General features: G+C 58.1%; 1 long non-coding RNA gene across 4 annotated transcripts; it reads left to right on the forward strand.

The window, feature by feature from the left end:
• Positions 1–398: 398 nt before the first annotated feature.
• On the forward strand, positions 399–12,177 carry LOC309600915. 4 transcript variants are annotated; one of them, XR_014230483.1, is made up of 6 exons: positions 399–501; positions 1,387–1,626; positions 2,374–2,756; positions 2,879–2,963; positions 5,133–5,261; positions 11,426–12,177. It is a non-coding gene; the product is annotated as an uncharacterized lncRNA (long non-coding RNA). The 4 variants fall into 4 exon arrangements; XR_014230484.1 differs by having other exon boundaries at positions 2,374–2,605; XR_014230485.1 differs by having other exon boundaries at positions 2,374–2,605; positions 11,445–12,177.
• The last annotated feature ends 606 nt before the right edge of the window (positions 12,178–12,783 follow it).

A 12,783-nucleotide genomic window follows, 5' to 3' on the forward strand; every position in this document is an offset into this window, starting at 1 on the left:
CCTGTTGAGGTCTCTCTGCTTTCTTCTCCCCTCTGTCCCACAGAACCGTATTTGACTGCAGGAGCTGCAGAGTCTGTGTTTCCTCGCTGCGGTGAGGAAAATATGGACATGAAAAAGAAATAGATAGTGATTCTGAAAAGACCCCTTTCTTTGTGCTCGTTTTCACATTCAGTTGCCTATTGTGGGTTCTGAAATGATGTGAGTTACTCTGAGTCTTATCAGTCCCTTGTCTGCGTGCTCAGGAGGGGCATCAGAAACTCTGTTTGGGCATTGCTTATGCCAGACAAGTAACCGTAGCCCTTTCTGAAAAATAGCTCACGGGTGAGTTAGTTCCTCAGCCGTAACAGAAGGGTTTCTGTTTGCATCTGCAAGAACTCGGGAGCAAACCCTGCTGACGAAAACCCTCAGGAGAAAAGGAAGGCTGGAGAGAGCAGAACAGATCCGGAGAGTTGCGCTGCTTTACCCCCGATGGTGTCACACCTCCTGGCTCGGTGACTCTGGGTAAGGGTGCTCTCAGGGTGTTTTGTCACCTTTTCCACCGGAGAGCCGATGGCCCTGGGGGAAGGGCAGCACCCCCTTCTTCGTGCACCCCAGGATGTTGTCATGCTGCCTAAGCTCCTGCGCAGGCAGAAGTGGCTGAGAGTCGACTTCTTCAAGGAGGCTGGTGTGGGCACGAGGAAGATGCCGGGAGCAGACTTCCTTCAGGTCATCAAGGGGGTCTGTAGGGAGCAGAACGGGAGTGAACTGCTGCCACTGCCGTACGTCCTTGCGTGCAGAGCCAGGGTGGTTCCAGTGGAGGCAATGGAGGCGGTTCAGCAAGGGGTGCTTTCTCTTGTCTTACCCTCAGAGGACGACTGCCACTGTCTGGAAAGCTGGAGGAGAAAGGGAGGGCAAGGATGCGAGAAGTGGGATGCCATCTAGAGCGGGTTGTGGGAGTGAGGGTACCCGTTGCCTCCTGGTCTCCAGAGAGAGTCACTGCTCAGCTCTGTGGCTGCCTGGATCCTGCTGCAGACACTGAACTGGCATCACGCTTCCCAGTGTCGATACTTGACCTTTCCCCCACCAGTCTCGTATCTGTATTCCCATTGCGCTGCCTTCCAGCACATATCTGTGCAGCGCTGCTCACCCTGAGCCTCCCTTCCCCCAGGGTACAGCGGTACGGAGCTGTGAGGAGCGCGCTCGGGTCTATGAGGGTTCAGCAGTGCAGGTGTTAACCGATACTCTAGTCCAAGCCAAAACGAGCCACCTCAGTACCCAGGGGGCTGGGAAGTTTGGCATGTTAACAGCCGAGAGGTCTGCAGAAGGCAGCAAAAGCCCCGTAAAGCCCAATAAAGTTGTTAATGCTCAGACCTCACCAGGTTTTCTTTGTGCTGTGCTTCCCTGCAGAACAGCAGCAAATCTCATCCCACCTACTGCGGTGCAAGCCTTGATGGTTTTGTGATCCCACTGCCAGTTTCTGTATCGGTTGCCAGAGCAAAGTTCCCATGAGAGCCGGGGATCAGGAGGACGTGGTCATCTTGCTGATTTCCTTGAGACAGGGGAATTTTACAAGCAGTGGAGATCTGGCTGAAGGTCCAAACCGGTGCCTGGAGATGAGGAAAGGACAATGCAGAGAGAGCAGAACAGGTGAGAGGAGCCCAGTGTGCTGGGAGAGCATCTCTGCATCCTCATTGACGGGAGATGCCAGAGTGGATCCGGAACATGGTTCCCTGAGACCGTATAGCAGCCTATAGCAGAGTGGTCAGGAGGAGGCTGCCGGGGAAGAGCTGGAGAAGCCAGGGGATGTGCAATACTGCCGTCAGCCCAATGGCAGGAGGGAGGTTATTCAGTCCTTTGGGTTAGACTCAAAATCTGAAGCCTGAGGTGTAACGTCCTGTACTGGATTTTGGTAGGTAGCCTTGATCATCCAGCTGGTCAAAACCAGACCCTTTCTGCAGCTGTTGGTGGCAGCTGGAAAACAGAGGTTCAGAAGAGCTTGCTTTTTAAAACCTAGCCCAGAGCAGAAGGCTTGTCATGGTAGCTGTGTTGTCTTTCACAGCAGTTTTCACATCTTTGAGAGAAGCGGCTACCAGTTTGTAGTACTGACTGTTTTGCAGATTAAACATACCTTGTAAGCATGGAAGAGCACTGGGCATGGACAAGCAAACGCTTCAGGCAGCTGCAAAGTAGAGCTGGGGGCAGTCTGTAATATTTCTGTCAGGCTCAAAAGCTAAAGGATGTTTCCATTGCAAGAGCCGAGTCTGTTGGGAGCTCCAGTCTCAGAAATTCCAAACCCTGTGTGTTAAACAGGGATCAGCCCTGAGGTTTCTTTCTGCTCCTCTCTAACACAGTTTCTCTGGGCTTTTTCTTTGGTTGGTTTTTAATCTCCGGTAGGTGTCCAAGCTCCGTTCCATCAAGCCACTTGCAAACCTGCCGCTTGCCCACCTTCTGCTGGGGCCCAAGCCAGAGGGATGAAGCCTCGTGCTCGTACCAAGCCCAAAGCAAAGTTAAGGCACTGAGAAGTTCCCCCAGTCAGCCCGGAGCCAGAGTGCAGGTGTCTAAGCTGCGATGAGATGGAAGAGCCTGGAAAACAATTCACCGGCGGGAGGCGATGGAAGAACGGACGGTGTGTGTGGCACCTGGGATGAAGTGACAGGCTTAGTTTTGTGTCCGGATCAGCAGTGTACTTGCACATTTACTAAGCCCCAGTTCAGAGCAGAAATTCTTGTTACTCATCATGGGCGCCGGAGCGCTGTTCCTGCTCTCTCCTCCCCGGTGCATGAATTTAATCTTTTGCATATGTGCAGGGCCTTGATAATGCTCCTGCGCGGGCCCCGTGTATGTGAATGGCAGGTTTTCTGCATATTTGTGACTGATGTTTCTTGTTTCTTTTGAACAGGAAAATCTTGATATGTACTCCCCAGGAACTATAGAAATGCAGCGACCTGATGAAGAAAGAGGTGCCAGTCAAGGAGGGAGTGTAGGTTAGTTCTGGTTGGCGTGCAGTTGGCTGACGGGTCGGGCTCAAAGGGCTACGGTAAATGGGGTTACATGGGGCTGGCAACCAGTCACTAGCGGGGTTCCACAGGGATCCATCTTGGGGCCAGTGCTCTTCAATATCTTCGTAAATGACTTGGACGGAGGACTCGAAGGTTTGTTATCAAAGTTTGCCGATGACACAAAACTGGGAGGAGCTGTTGACACTCTCGAGGGCAGAGAGGCCCTGCAGAGAGATCTGGACAAATCAGAGAGCTGGGCAATCGCCAACCATATGAAGTTTAACAAGGGCAAGTGCTGGCTTTTGCATCTGGGACATGGCAACAACCCTGGATGTACCTACAGCCTGGGGAACGAGAGGCTGGAGAACAGTCCCGCGGAGAGGGATCTGGGGGTTCTGGTCGACGGCAAGTTGAAGATGAGCCAACAGTGTGCGCTGGCAGCCAAGAGGGCCAACCGTGTCCTGGGGTGCATCAAGCACTGGATTGCTAGCCGGTCGAGGGAGGCGATTGTCCCGCTCTGCTCCGCACTGGTGCGGCCTCACCTTGAGTCCTGTGTGCAGTTTGGGGCACGACAGTAGAAAAAGGATACAAAGCTCCTAGAGAGCGTCCAGAGGAGAGGCGCAAAGATGGTAAAGGGTTTAGAGGGGAAGCCGTATGAGGAGCGGCTGAAGTCACTTGGTCTGTTCAGCCTGGAGAAGAGGAGACTGAGGGGAGACCTCGTCGCGGTCTACAGCTTCCTCACGAGGGAAGGAGGAGAGGCAGGCGCTGATCTCTTCTCCCTGACGACCAATGATAGGACCCGAGGGAACGGCAGGAAGGTATGCCAGGGCAGGGTTAGGTTGGACATTAGGAAAAGGTTCTTCACCCAAAGGGTAGTGGAGCACTGGAACAAGCTCCCCTGGGAGGTAGTCATGGCACCAAGCCTGACAACATTCAAGAAGCAATTGAACAACGCCCTCAGCCATACGGTATGGTTTTTGGGGTTGTCCTGTGCAGGTACAGGAGTTGGACTCGATGATCCTTGTGGGTCCCTTCAAAGTCAGGATATTCTATGATTCTATGGTTTTTAATTTTCTTGACTGTGTTCTAGCCAAAAGCCTTCTCTTAAACAATTGAAATGAGCTGAATTACTGGGGATTTTTCATCCCTACACAATTCTGTATTGCTACAGACTTTCCCAGCCATAGTCATGGACTCTGAGCCTGTACCGTAGTGAGGTCCAAAGAAGGTATTAAAAAAAAAAGATTGAAAACAAGAGATGGCTGTGGGCAGGTGGGAATAGACAGAAATGGGCAGTGTTACTCAGAAAGAGGAACAGTGATGTGGGTACAGCCGTAGCGTGACAGTTTTCATGGCCTTGAGCAGCACAGCAAGGCTTTTCAGGCACCAAGGCCAGCTGCCGGGGGGTGTGAGCAGGTCCTCCCGAGCACGGAGACGGGCATGGGAGAAGACCGTGCCGTTCCTGTTGGTGTGTAGCAGGCGGCAGTCGGTGGAAGCTGCTCTCGGGGCCTGTAATTAGGAGCTGTCGTCGTGGTACTCGGTGGGAAATAACGAGGGAGGAAGCTAAGTCTTGAAAGGCCATATTAACTCGATGTGTGAGTGAGGGAAACAACTTTGGGGTGTTAAGGAGACTGTTAGTTGCAATGAAGGCAGTGAGTGAGATGATCCTTTGAGGAGCTTTCTGGATGGGTCAGAAGGGGGCAAGACTGCATGTAGGGACAGAAAAGGCTGTGGCAGTAGTTGAGCCCATCAGATCTCAAGTAGGAAATGATTTGGGCAATATCTGGCGAAGTCGGCGTCTTGTACGTGTGGCACAGCCTGCATAAGGCCTGACTGCTGGCGAGGAGAGGAGTGTGAAAGGAGTGCTGGAGTGCCAAGGAATGGGGATGGAAGTGATCACAGGCTCATTTCTCAGTTTTCCGTGGGCTATCTGTATACCCCATGTAACTCATCTTGTGTTCAGGAAGAAGTGCCACCCTTTTGGGGAAAAGGGGGGGGGGGGGGGGGGGGGGGGAAAGGTAATCTGTAGCAGAGCTTGAACTTGGAGTGAGATTACCATGCTTAGTCTTACCATTCTAGAGTATTAAAAACATTTCCTTGAAACACTTTCCCAAAATAACAAGGCATGACTTTCTGAAATAGCTGTCTTCCTAGGAGCTGCATCTGAGCTAAGGCAGATGAGCGCGTCTTGCCTGCTGTTAGTCACCGAGGCTGATGACAGGTCAGCCAGCAGTTCTGGCAAGGACAGAACAAGATGGATACGTATGCTTCTCTGTGCTGATGGTAATTTCTGGAACGTGTCTTGCATAAGTTGGTCTTTTGGTTTTGCAGGTTGTAGGTTTGGCAGGATCTAGTGTGTCATTGACATGATGGTAATAACAAAACCCGGTTGGATGGGGTTGAGAATCAGAAGGGTAAAAGTGAGAAAGAAACTCGTGGGCTGAGATAAAACCAGTTTAATAATTGAAAAGAAATTTTTTTTTCCCCTTTTCCCTACAATATTTTTAAAAAAGAGAGAGGAAAATAAAGCCCAAGAAAAACAAGGGATGCAAATGAAAACAATTGCTCATCACCAACCGACCGATAGTCAGTCGGTACCTGAGCAGGGAGCCCCTGCCACTCTCCCCCTCAGTTTTATTGCTGAGCACGGTGTCATATGGTACGGAACAGCCCTTGGGTCAGCGGGGGTCAGCTGTCCCAGCTGTGTCCCCTCCCAACCTGGGAGAGAGGAGAGCACGGGGAGATGGGAGACACCCAGGGTGTTGGAAGTGAGGACGCTCCTGCTGTGCGGGTGCTTGTGAGGTCCCTGGTGCCTGACTAGCTTTCTAGGTATGAGAAGTCAGCTGGCTTGCGACGCTTCTTCTGCTGTCACCGATTGCTGAGCAGGTGATAGGGCAGGAGCAGGCCCCTGGCTTGTGCAACTGCTTGTGTCATCATTAAGAGCAGTTTTCACATCTTTTCAGAGAAGAGGCAGTTGGCTGCCAGTTTACAGTACTGACTGCTTTACAGATCTTTTGCTTCTCTTCTCTGTGTCCGGCTCTCCGTCCCTGCCTCTCCCTTTCTCTCTCCCCTTCCTTTTCCCTCTCGTCCTTTTCCCTCTGTCTGGTTCCCTCACCCTGCCTGTGTTGGTCCGTCCCTCTGTCCTTCCTCCTGCCCTGCTCTGCTCTCTCTGTCCTTCTGTCCCGCTGCTCATCACCGTGATCCTGGCCGCCCCCGGCCCCCTTCCCCGCCGTCCCCTTCTCCCTGTCCCTGTGCTCGCTCCTCACCAGGGCTTTCCTTTCTCCACTCCCTGCCCAGCTCCATCCCCCAGTCCTCCTCATCCCTCTGTCTGTCTTCTGTCCCTCTGTCCTGCTCCTGTCCTCTCTCTGGCCGTCCCACAACCCTGTCCCACCCCTCTCTACCACTCTGTCCCTCTCTCCTTCTCCTCCCTGCCCCACCAGGGTCTGGGACCCAGGCAGCCCCAGGGAGGCGGCCATGGGGCCTGCGGGGGGGCGGGGCCCAGCCGCGGCGGCAGGCAGTGTCCCAGCAGGGTCAGACAGCAGGAATTAGCACCCCAGGGCACGCCGGGAGCTGTACCCCTGGGGTATGGGGCTGCCAGGTGGCCATGTTGGAAAGTCTTTGAAACCCTCCCAGCGTCGTCCGGCATCAGTAGATCAGTAACTCTAGGGAGACTGACTCCAGGGACACGCGGCTCAGCAGACAAGCAGCAAGAATGCTGCAAAACTAGAGCTGCTTTGCAAAGTTTGACTGGGATTGGTAATCAGTAGTGTGGGTGGGAGTGATCAGTCAAGTCGTCTGGTGCCTGAACGATTGAAGGGTACAAGAACCGTGTGTAAAGGCACACTGGGGCTGCCCCAGTTGGGCTGGCACACGGCACGTGCATGAAAGAATATTGGCCCTTGTATTGCTATACTTTGTGTCCTAGCCTCTGGCCTCGGTCGGCACGGGCCGTTTGCGAATTGCTCGTGAGAGCAGCTCTGGGCTGGCCTGTGGGCAGGGGTTTTTGCTGGATGAGGTCTGGGCAGCACCAGACGAGGGGGGCCGAGCGAGCCGTGCAGCCGCTGCAGCGGCAGCTGCAGGATTTCGGCACGCCAGCCTCAGCCAGCAGTGCCTGCTCGCCGGCCAGGGACGAGGTGCGTTTTCTGCGCTCAGCCAGTCTCTGCCTGTCCCTCTGGGGCGGCTGCGGCTGCTTCCCAGGGCCGGATCCAGCTCACGGGCAGTGATGCTGGTGCTGGGGCAGTGCTGGTGATGCCGGTACCGGGGCGGTGATGGAGGCCTCCGTCCTCCCGGCGCTGGTGTGAATCAGTGCGGTTTCTCCCACGGGCGCCCGCCACCCGGAGCGATGCCCCGTCTACCCATGGTCTCGGTGGCCATCCCCAGCCCAGCTCAGCCACCCGCGGGGTGGGCAGAGGCTGCGTTAAACCCCATCCCTTTTAATGAATTAAGCATGAAATGGGGGGATGTGGGAGAGGGCTGGGGCTGGAGCGGGTGGGTGCAGGTCCCTGCCTGTGGATCTGCTCTGCGCATGGGTGCTAGGGGGGACGGTGCTGGAGCGGTGGGTTATGGGTAACCATATGCGTCGGCTATCTCCATGTCGATCTCCCTCTGCAAAAAAACTGCAGCTGCCCCAGTGTCATCTGCAGGGCCGCCTGCTCCCGCTCCTCCTGGGCCAGCTTCTTCAGGCGCTCCCGCTCGGGCCCTTGCTCAGGCGTGATGGGCACCGACTCCTCCTGCTCCTCCAGCGGGGTGGGCATAGCCCGGGGCCAGCGGGAGTCAGCCGGCAGCGCGGAGTTGGCGGGAGGGCGCGGCAGCTGCGGCGGCATGTGCAGCTGCTGTGGCAGCCCTTCCCGCGGGGTTTGGCCCCCCGTGGGTGACAGGCGCAGCCAGCTGGGCCGCTTGGGTTTGGCGGCAGCCCCGGTGCGCGCCTTGCTGCTCGATGCCGCCGCCAGTGCCGTCTCCTTCTCGCCGTCAGCCGGGGGCTTGGAGGCAGCCAGCCCCGCGCTGGGTGTCGGGGCCAGGGGCAGGGGCCTGGGGACCCTGGGGGGCACGCTGGGGCCGGCCTGGGGCTCCGGCTCGGGCGGTTGGCGCACCGGCCCCACCGCCTTCACCCTTTGCCCCAGCGGGTGGAAGCTTTGGATGGAGGCCAGCAGGTGGACCCTCAGGTCGGTGCGGGGCATCCTCAGCCCCCGCAGTGTTTTGGCCTGGACCTTTTTGCGCAGCAGCCTGTCGAGGGGTCGCATGGCGCGGGGATGCGTGCTGCGCGCCTTCTCGACCAGCAGCGGGCGGGGTGGGCGGGGCGCTTTGTCCCCCGGCGTCCCCAGGGCTTCTGGGTCACTCGAGCACCAAGGCACGCCCATTGGTGTCCTCAGATGCCCTGTGCTTGGTGCCGCCCGCTTGGTGCCCGCCGCCACCCACCTGCTGCCCGCTGCCACCCGCCGCCTTGCCGTCCCTGTCCGGCTTCCCCTCCCGCGGGGTTTTTGAGTGTTTTGCCACCCGGCACGCCACCATCTTCTTGTTCTTGGGCGGCATGTTGTCCCACGGGGAGGTGTCTTGCATCTTGGGGGTGCCAGCCGGCACAGGGCGCTTGGCCTGCTTGCCGCCCGCCTTGCCCGATCTGGGCACCACCCAGCAGGAGGTGACGCCCGGCGGCAGCAGCAAGCAGGTCAAAACCACGCGGGGCTGCCTCCTCTTGGTGGGGCTTCCTCTTGGGGTCCAGCGAGGGGGACGTCGGCAGCCCTGCCCAGGAGGGGTCGGCGTCCCCTAGCATCGCTGCCGCCGCTTGGCCCTCGGGGCAGTCGCCCTCCACCCTGTACTGCGGGAAGTTGGGGAGCCGGTTGAGGAAGGCGGTGCTGTTGGGGCCACTGGGGACATCGGGGGCGGTGGCCTCGCTGTCCCCCAGCATGGGCGCCGCTGCTCGCTCCTTGGTGCCAAGGCCCCCTGCCCTGTACTCGGAGAGGTCAGGGAGCTTGATGAGGGGGGTGGTCAAGTCAGGGCCGTCGGGGCCATCGGGGACGGTGTCCTCGCCGTCCCCCAGCCCCGCCAGCACTGCTCGCTCCTTGGGGCAGCTGCCCTTTGCCACATACTGGGAGAGGTCAGGGAGCTGATGGACCATGGCAGTCAAGCTGGGGCTGTCAGAGATGTCGGGGACGGTCTCCGTGCCGTGCGCGGTTTTGAGGCAGGCGAGCGTCTCGTTAACGTTGGTGTCAGCCGGCTGCTGAGGAAAGGCCTCAGCGAAGGTGCGTGGCCCCTGTTCGGACAGGTCCGCGGGCTTCTCCAGGGCCGCCAGGTTGGTCACCGCTGCTGAAAAAGCAAACAAAGCCAACTCAAGCCCATGGCGATGCAAGCTTTCCTGGGCGCGGGCCACCTGCCCGCAGGCTCTGCCACCCACAGGTCCTCACCTTTGGGCTTCATTGTGGTTCTGCCAGTCAGCGGAGCCAGGGCAGGCTGGTGGGGGCTGGCAGCAGGGTGGCTGTCCTGGATGGCCGACGCATCCTTCTTGAAGGCCTCTGGCGGCTTCTGGGCACTGTGGGGCAGGGTGTGGAGCACAGGGGGGCCCTGCAGCCAGTGCTGAGCCGCGGGGTGGCGGGGGGCCGGGGCAGGCAGGGCCGTGCAGCAGGCAGGAGCCCGTGGGGTAGAGGGGCTCCCCCTGGACCACGGCCCACGGTCCCAGGCCCATGGGCTGGCGGGGCAGCAGCGTCCCTGTCAGCACCTGCTGTCCCCAGCCATAGGCAGGGGGACAGGGAGCAGGCACGGTGGGGAGGTGCACCCCGCGAGGGAGCTGCACCCCATGGGGGAGCCGCGCCATCGGGAGGAGCCACACCACAGGGGGAAGCGGCACCACGCCAGGGAGATGCATCAGCTGGCCCGGGGCCCCCAGGGGCCCCGGCACCCCCTGCCAGACAGTGGAGCTCACGCTGGGCACCTCCGATGCCCTCGGCAGTCGGAGAGGGAACCTCTCTGCTGCGGGGAGCGAAGAGGAGCAATGCCGTGAGATATGGGTGGGCAGAGCTGGCTGGGGGGCTACCTGGAGGGCAGGAGCACCAGGAGGAGCGGGAGCCTGCTGCTGTACCTGCCATGGCGCTTGGTCAGGGTGGGGTTTGTTTGGGAAACAGTGTTCTGGGGGGGTCCGTCCCCATGGTGACGATTCCGCCAGCACCTCCTTCAGCCAGCCTTGCGCTGGTTTGATTTTTCCTACCACAACAGCTTCCCATCTCAAGGATTGCCCATCCTGCTGATGGTTTCCTGTCCTGAAAGCTGGTTGCCCATCCCCACCATGGTTGCCCATCCCAATGATATTTTCCCAGCCCCGTGATGGTTTCCCATCCCCACGATTTCCCATCCCACACCTGATTTTTGTGGGGAGGTGGATTTCCTGCCCAAGGGGAAGGGATGGGGCTGGCACTGGTGGCCCTGCAATGCCACCATGTCTGTGCTGCTGGTGGGGATGGGGCGCTTTTGGTTTGTTTTGGTCTTCCCCCTCTCTGCCCCAGGGAGGCAACTGCTGCTCCCAGCTGTGGCGGTGCCGGTGCGGGTGCCGTGTGGCCCTGAGGGGGAGCTGTCAGGAAAATTCGGCAAGTGGCCCGTGCCAACCGAGGAGATACGCTGGGAGGCAAAGCATAGCATGACAAGAGGAATTCTGGCATTCATGCCTACGAGCTGTCCCATCCACTCAGGGGCACCCCAAATGCGGCCGTACACATGGTGGTTCTACCTTTCAAGCGTTCAGGTCCAACGCCATTTGACCAATCGCTACTTAACACACACACAAGCTGCTGCTTTGCAAAGCAACTCTCATTCTGTGGCGTCGTCATCCATCTGCGTCTTTCTTGATCCAGGCGTCCCTGCAGTCGGTCTTGCTGCGGTTCCCTATCTCTGATGCCAGATAAGGGGAGGGTTTCCCAGAGGTGTCGGAGGGGCTGGGATGCTGGCATGATCTGGGTAGTCCAGGGGTGTCCTTTCTTCTTTGGGGTGGGGGCCGTCCTTCTCCTTGCAATGAGCTGGGGTCCCTTAGTCATGCTGACTGAACCGTGGCTGTGCAGTGTACAGTGTCAACTAGCTGTATCTCTCTCTCTCTGTCACTTAAGGAACTTGATCCAGTTCCATCCTCTCCAGATGAATTGGTGCCATAGCTGGGGCATGAGATTTTCCTACGGGAGCCCCTGGGGTGTCCCCTTGTGGGGGACCCCGGGAGGTACTTGTGGGGGTGGCTCCTAGCGGGGTGGGGGCTGCAGGTACTGGGGGCAATGGCAGCAGCGTGGGGTGGGGATGCTGTTCCAAGTGCAAGGGTGGGCTTCAGAGAGAGACCAGACACAGGGTAGCTGGCAACAGAAGCCGAGTAGAAATTAAAGAAGAAAGAAGAGGGGAGAGGAAAAAGCGGGAGGAAGAAGAAGAAGGGGCTATGGACAAGTAGATATGTTTCTATTATTTGATTTTATTTTTCCCACCAGCCCTTTATGTTACTCTCAGGTACGTGCAGGTGTCCCTTTGCAATATATCTCAACCTTTTTGAAAGGATGGAAAAGATGGTGGAGTTTGCAAGGAGCTAGTCTGAGGACAGCAGCGCATGCCAGTGCCGGTGAAAATCTACAGCGTTCAAACAGCCAGGTGGACGTCCAAATCCATGCCCTGGAAGACAGAAACGTGAGGAGGAAGGCAATCGCTTGTGGCACAGCCACAGCCTTCCTAGCTGAAGGCACAAGTGGCCACCGAAGCAGATGCCACGTACGTAGTGACGGTCCCCGCTGGCAGCAGGGAGGCCGTTATGTGCAGCCAGAGGGACCCCAGTCCTGCTCGACGCCGGTGTGAAGCAACGGAAGCTTTCGGAGCAGGAGGCGAGGCACAGCTGTAAGCTCGGCATGCCTGGCGTTCCTGGGGTGGCCATGGCAATTCTGTGCTACGGAGGGTGCCAGAGGCAAAGCTGCATCTGCAGAGCTCCTGCAGGTGACTGGAAGCTCCCGGAATGAAGCCCCTGCCATCCTGCAGTTCCCAAACGGAGCTGCAATGGGCCTGTGAGCTCCTGCCCATCTCCGTGAGCACACCCGTAGCTATGCCCACAAGTTTGAATTCTGCCACCAACTTAGAGGTGCCTCCATGGGAAGCTGTCCTGGTTTCGGCTGGGATTGAGCTGATTTTCTTCTTAGTAGCTGGTACGGTGCTGTGGTTTGGATTTTGGCTGAGAACAATGTTGAGAACACCCTGATGTTTTAGTTGTTGCTCAGTAGTGTTGATACCAGTCAAGGATTTTCAGCTTCCCCTGCTCTGCTGGGCGCACGAGAAGCTGGGAGGGGGCACAGCCAGGGGGGCTGACCCAGACTGGCCAAGGGGCTATTCCCTACCGTATGGCGTCATGGTCAGCGTATGAAGCTGGGGGAAGAAGAAGGAAGGGGGGGACAGTCGGCGTGATGGCATTTGTCTTCCCAAGAAGGGCTGATAGCCCTCCAAGGCGAGAGGCCTGCCTCCGCATGCTGGAGCTCTCTCCCAGCCCAGGGAAAGGGGCAGCTCAGGAGCTGCTGTCTCTGCCAGAGGCAGGCCACCCTCCGTCACAGGCACTGTGCGGCCGGAGGGATGGGGGAGCTGGAGGGCTGCCCTGTCTGAGCTGAGGCAGCTGGGGGCTCGGGGAGGGAGCACGGGAGCAAGAAAGGAGCGAGCCTGCTGGGAAGATGGCCACAGGCTGCCTCTCTGCAGGGGGAAGGACCAGTGCTAGCCAACAGCTGTGTGTGCCCGAGGCAGCTGGCCCTTGGGAACGGGGGAAGGAGCTGCAAATTGAGCAAGCGGTCGCTGCAGGAGCCTCCCTTTGGCACTGTCC

The sequence above is a fragment of the Platalea leucorodia genome, assembly GCF_965183815.1.
Source record: "Platalea leucorodia genome assembly, chromosome: 26".
In the NCBI taxonomy this organism is placed as follows: domain Eukaryota; kingdom Metazoa; phylum Chordata; class Aves; order Pelecaniformes; family Threskiornithidae; genus Platalea; species Platalea leucorodia.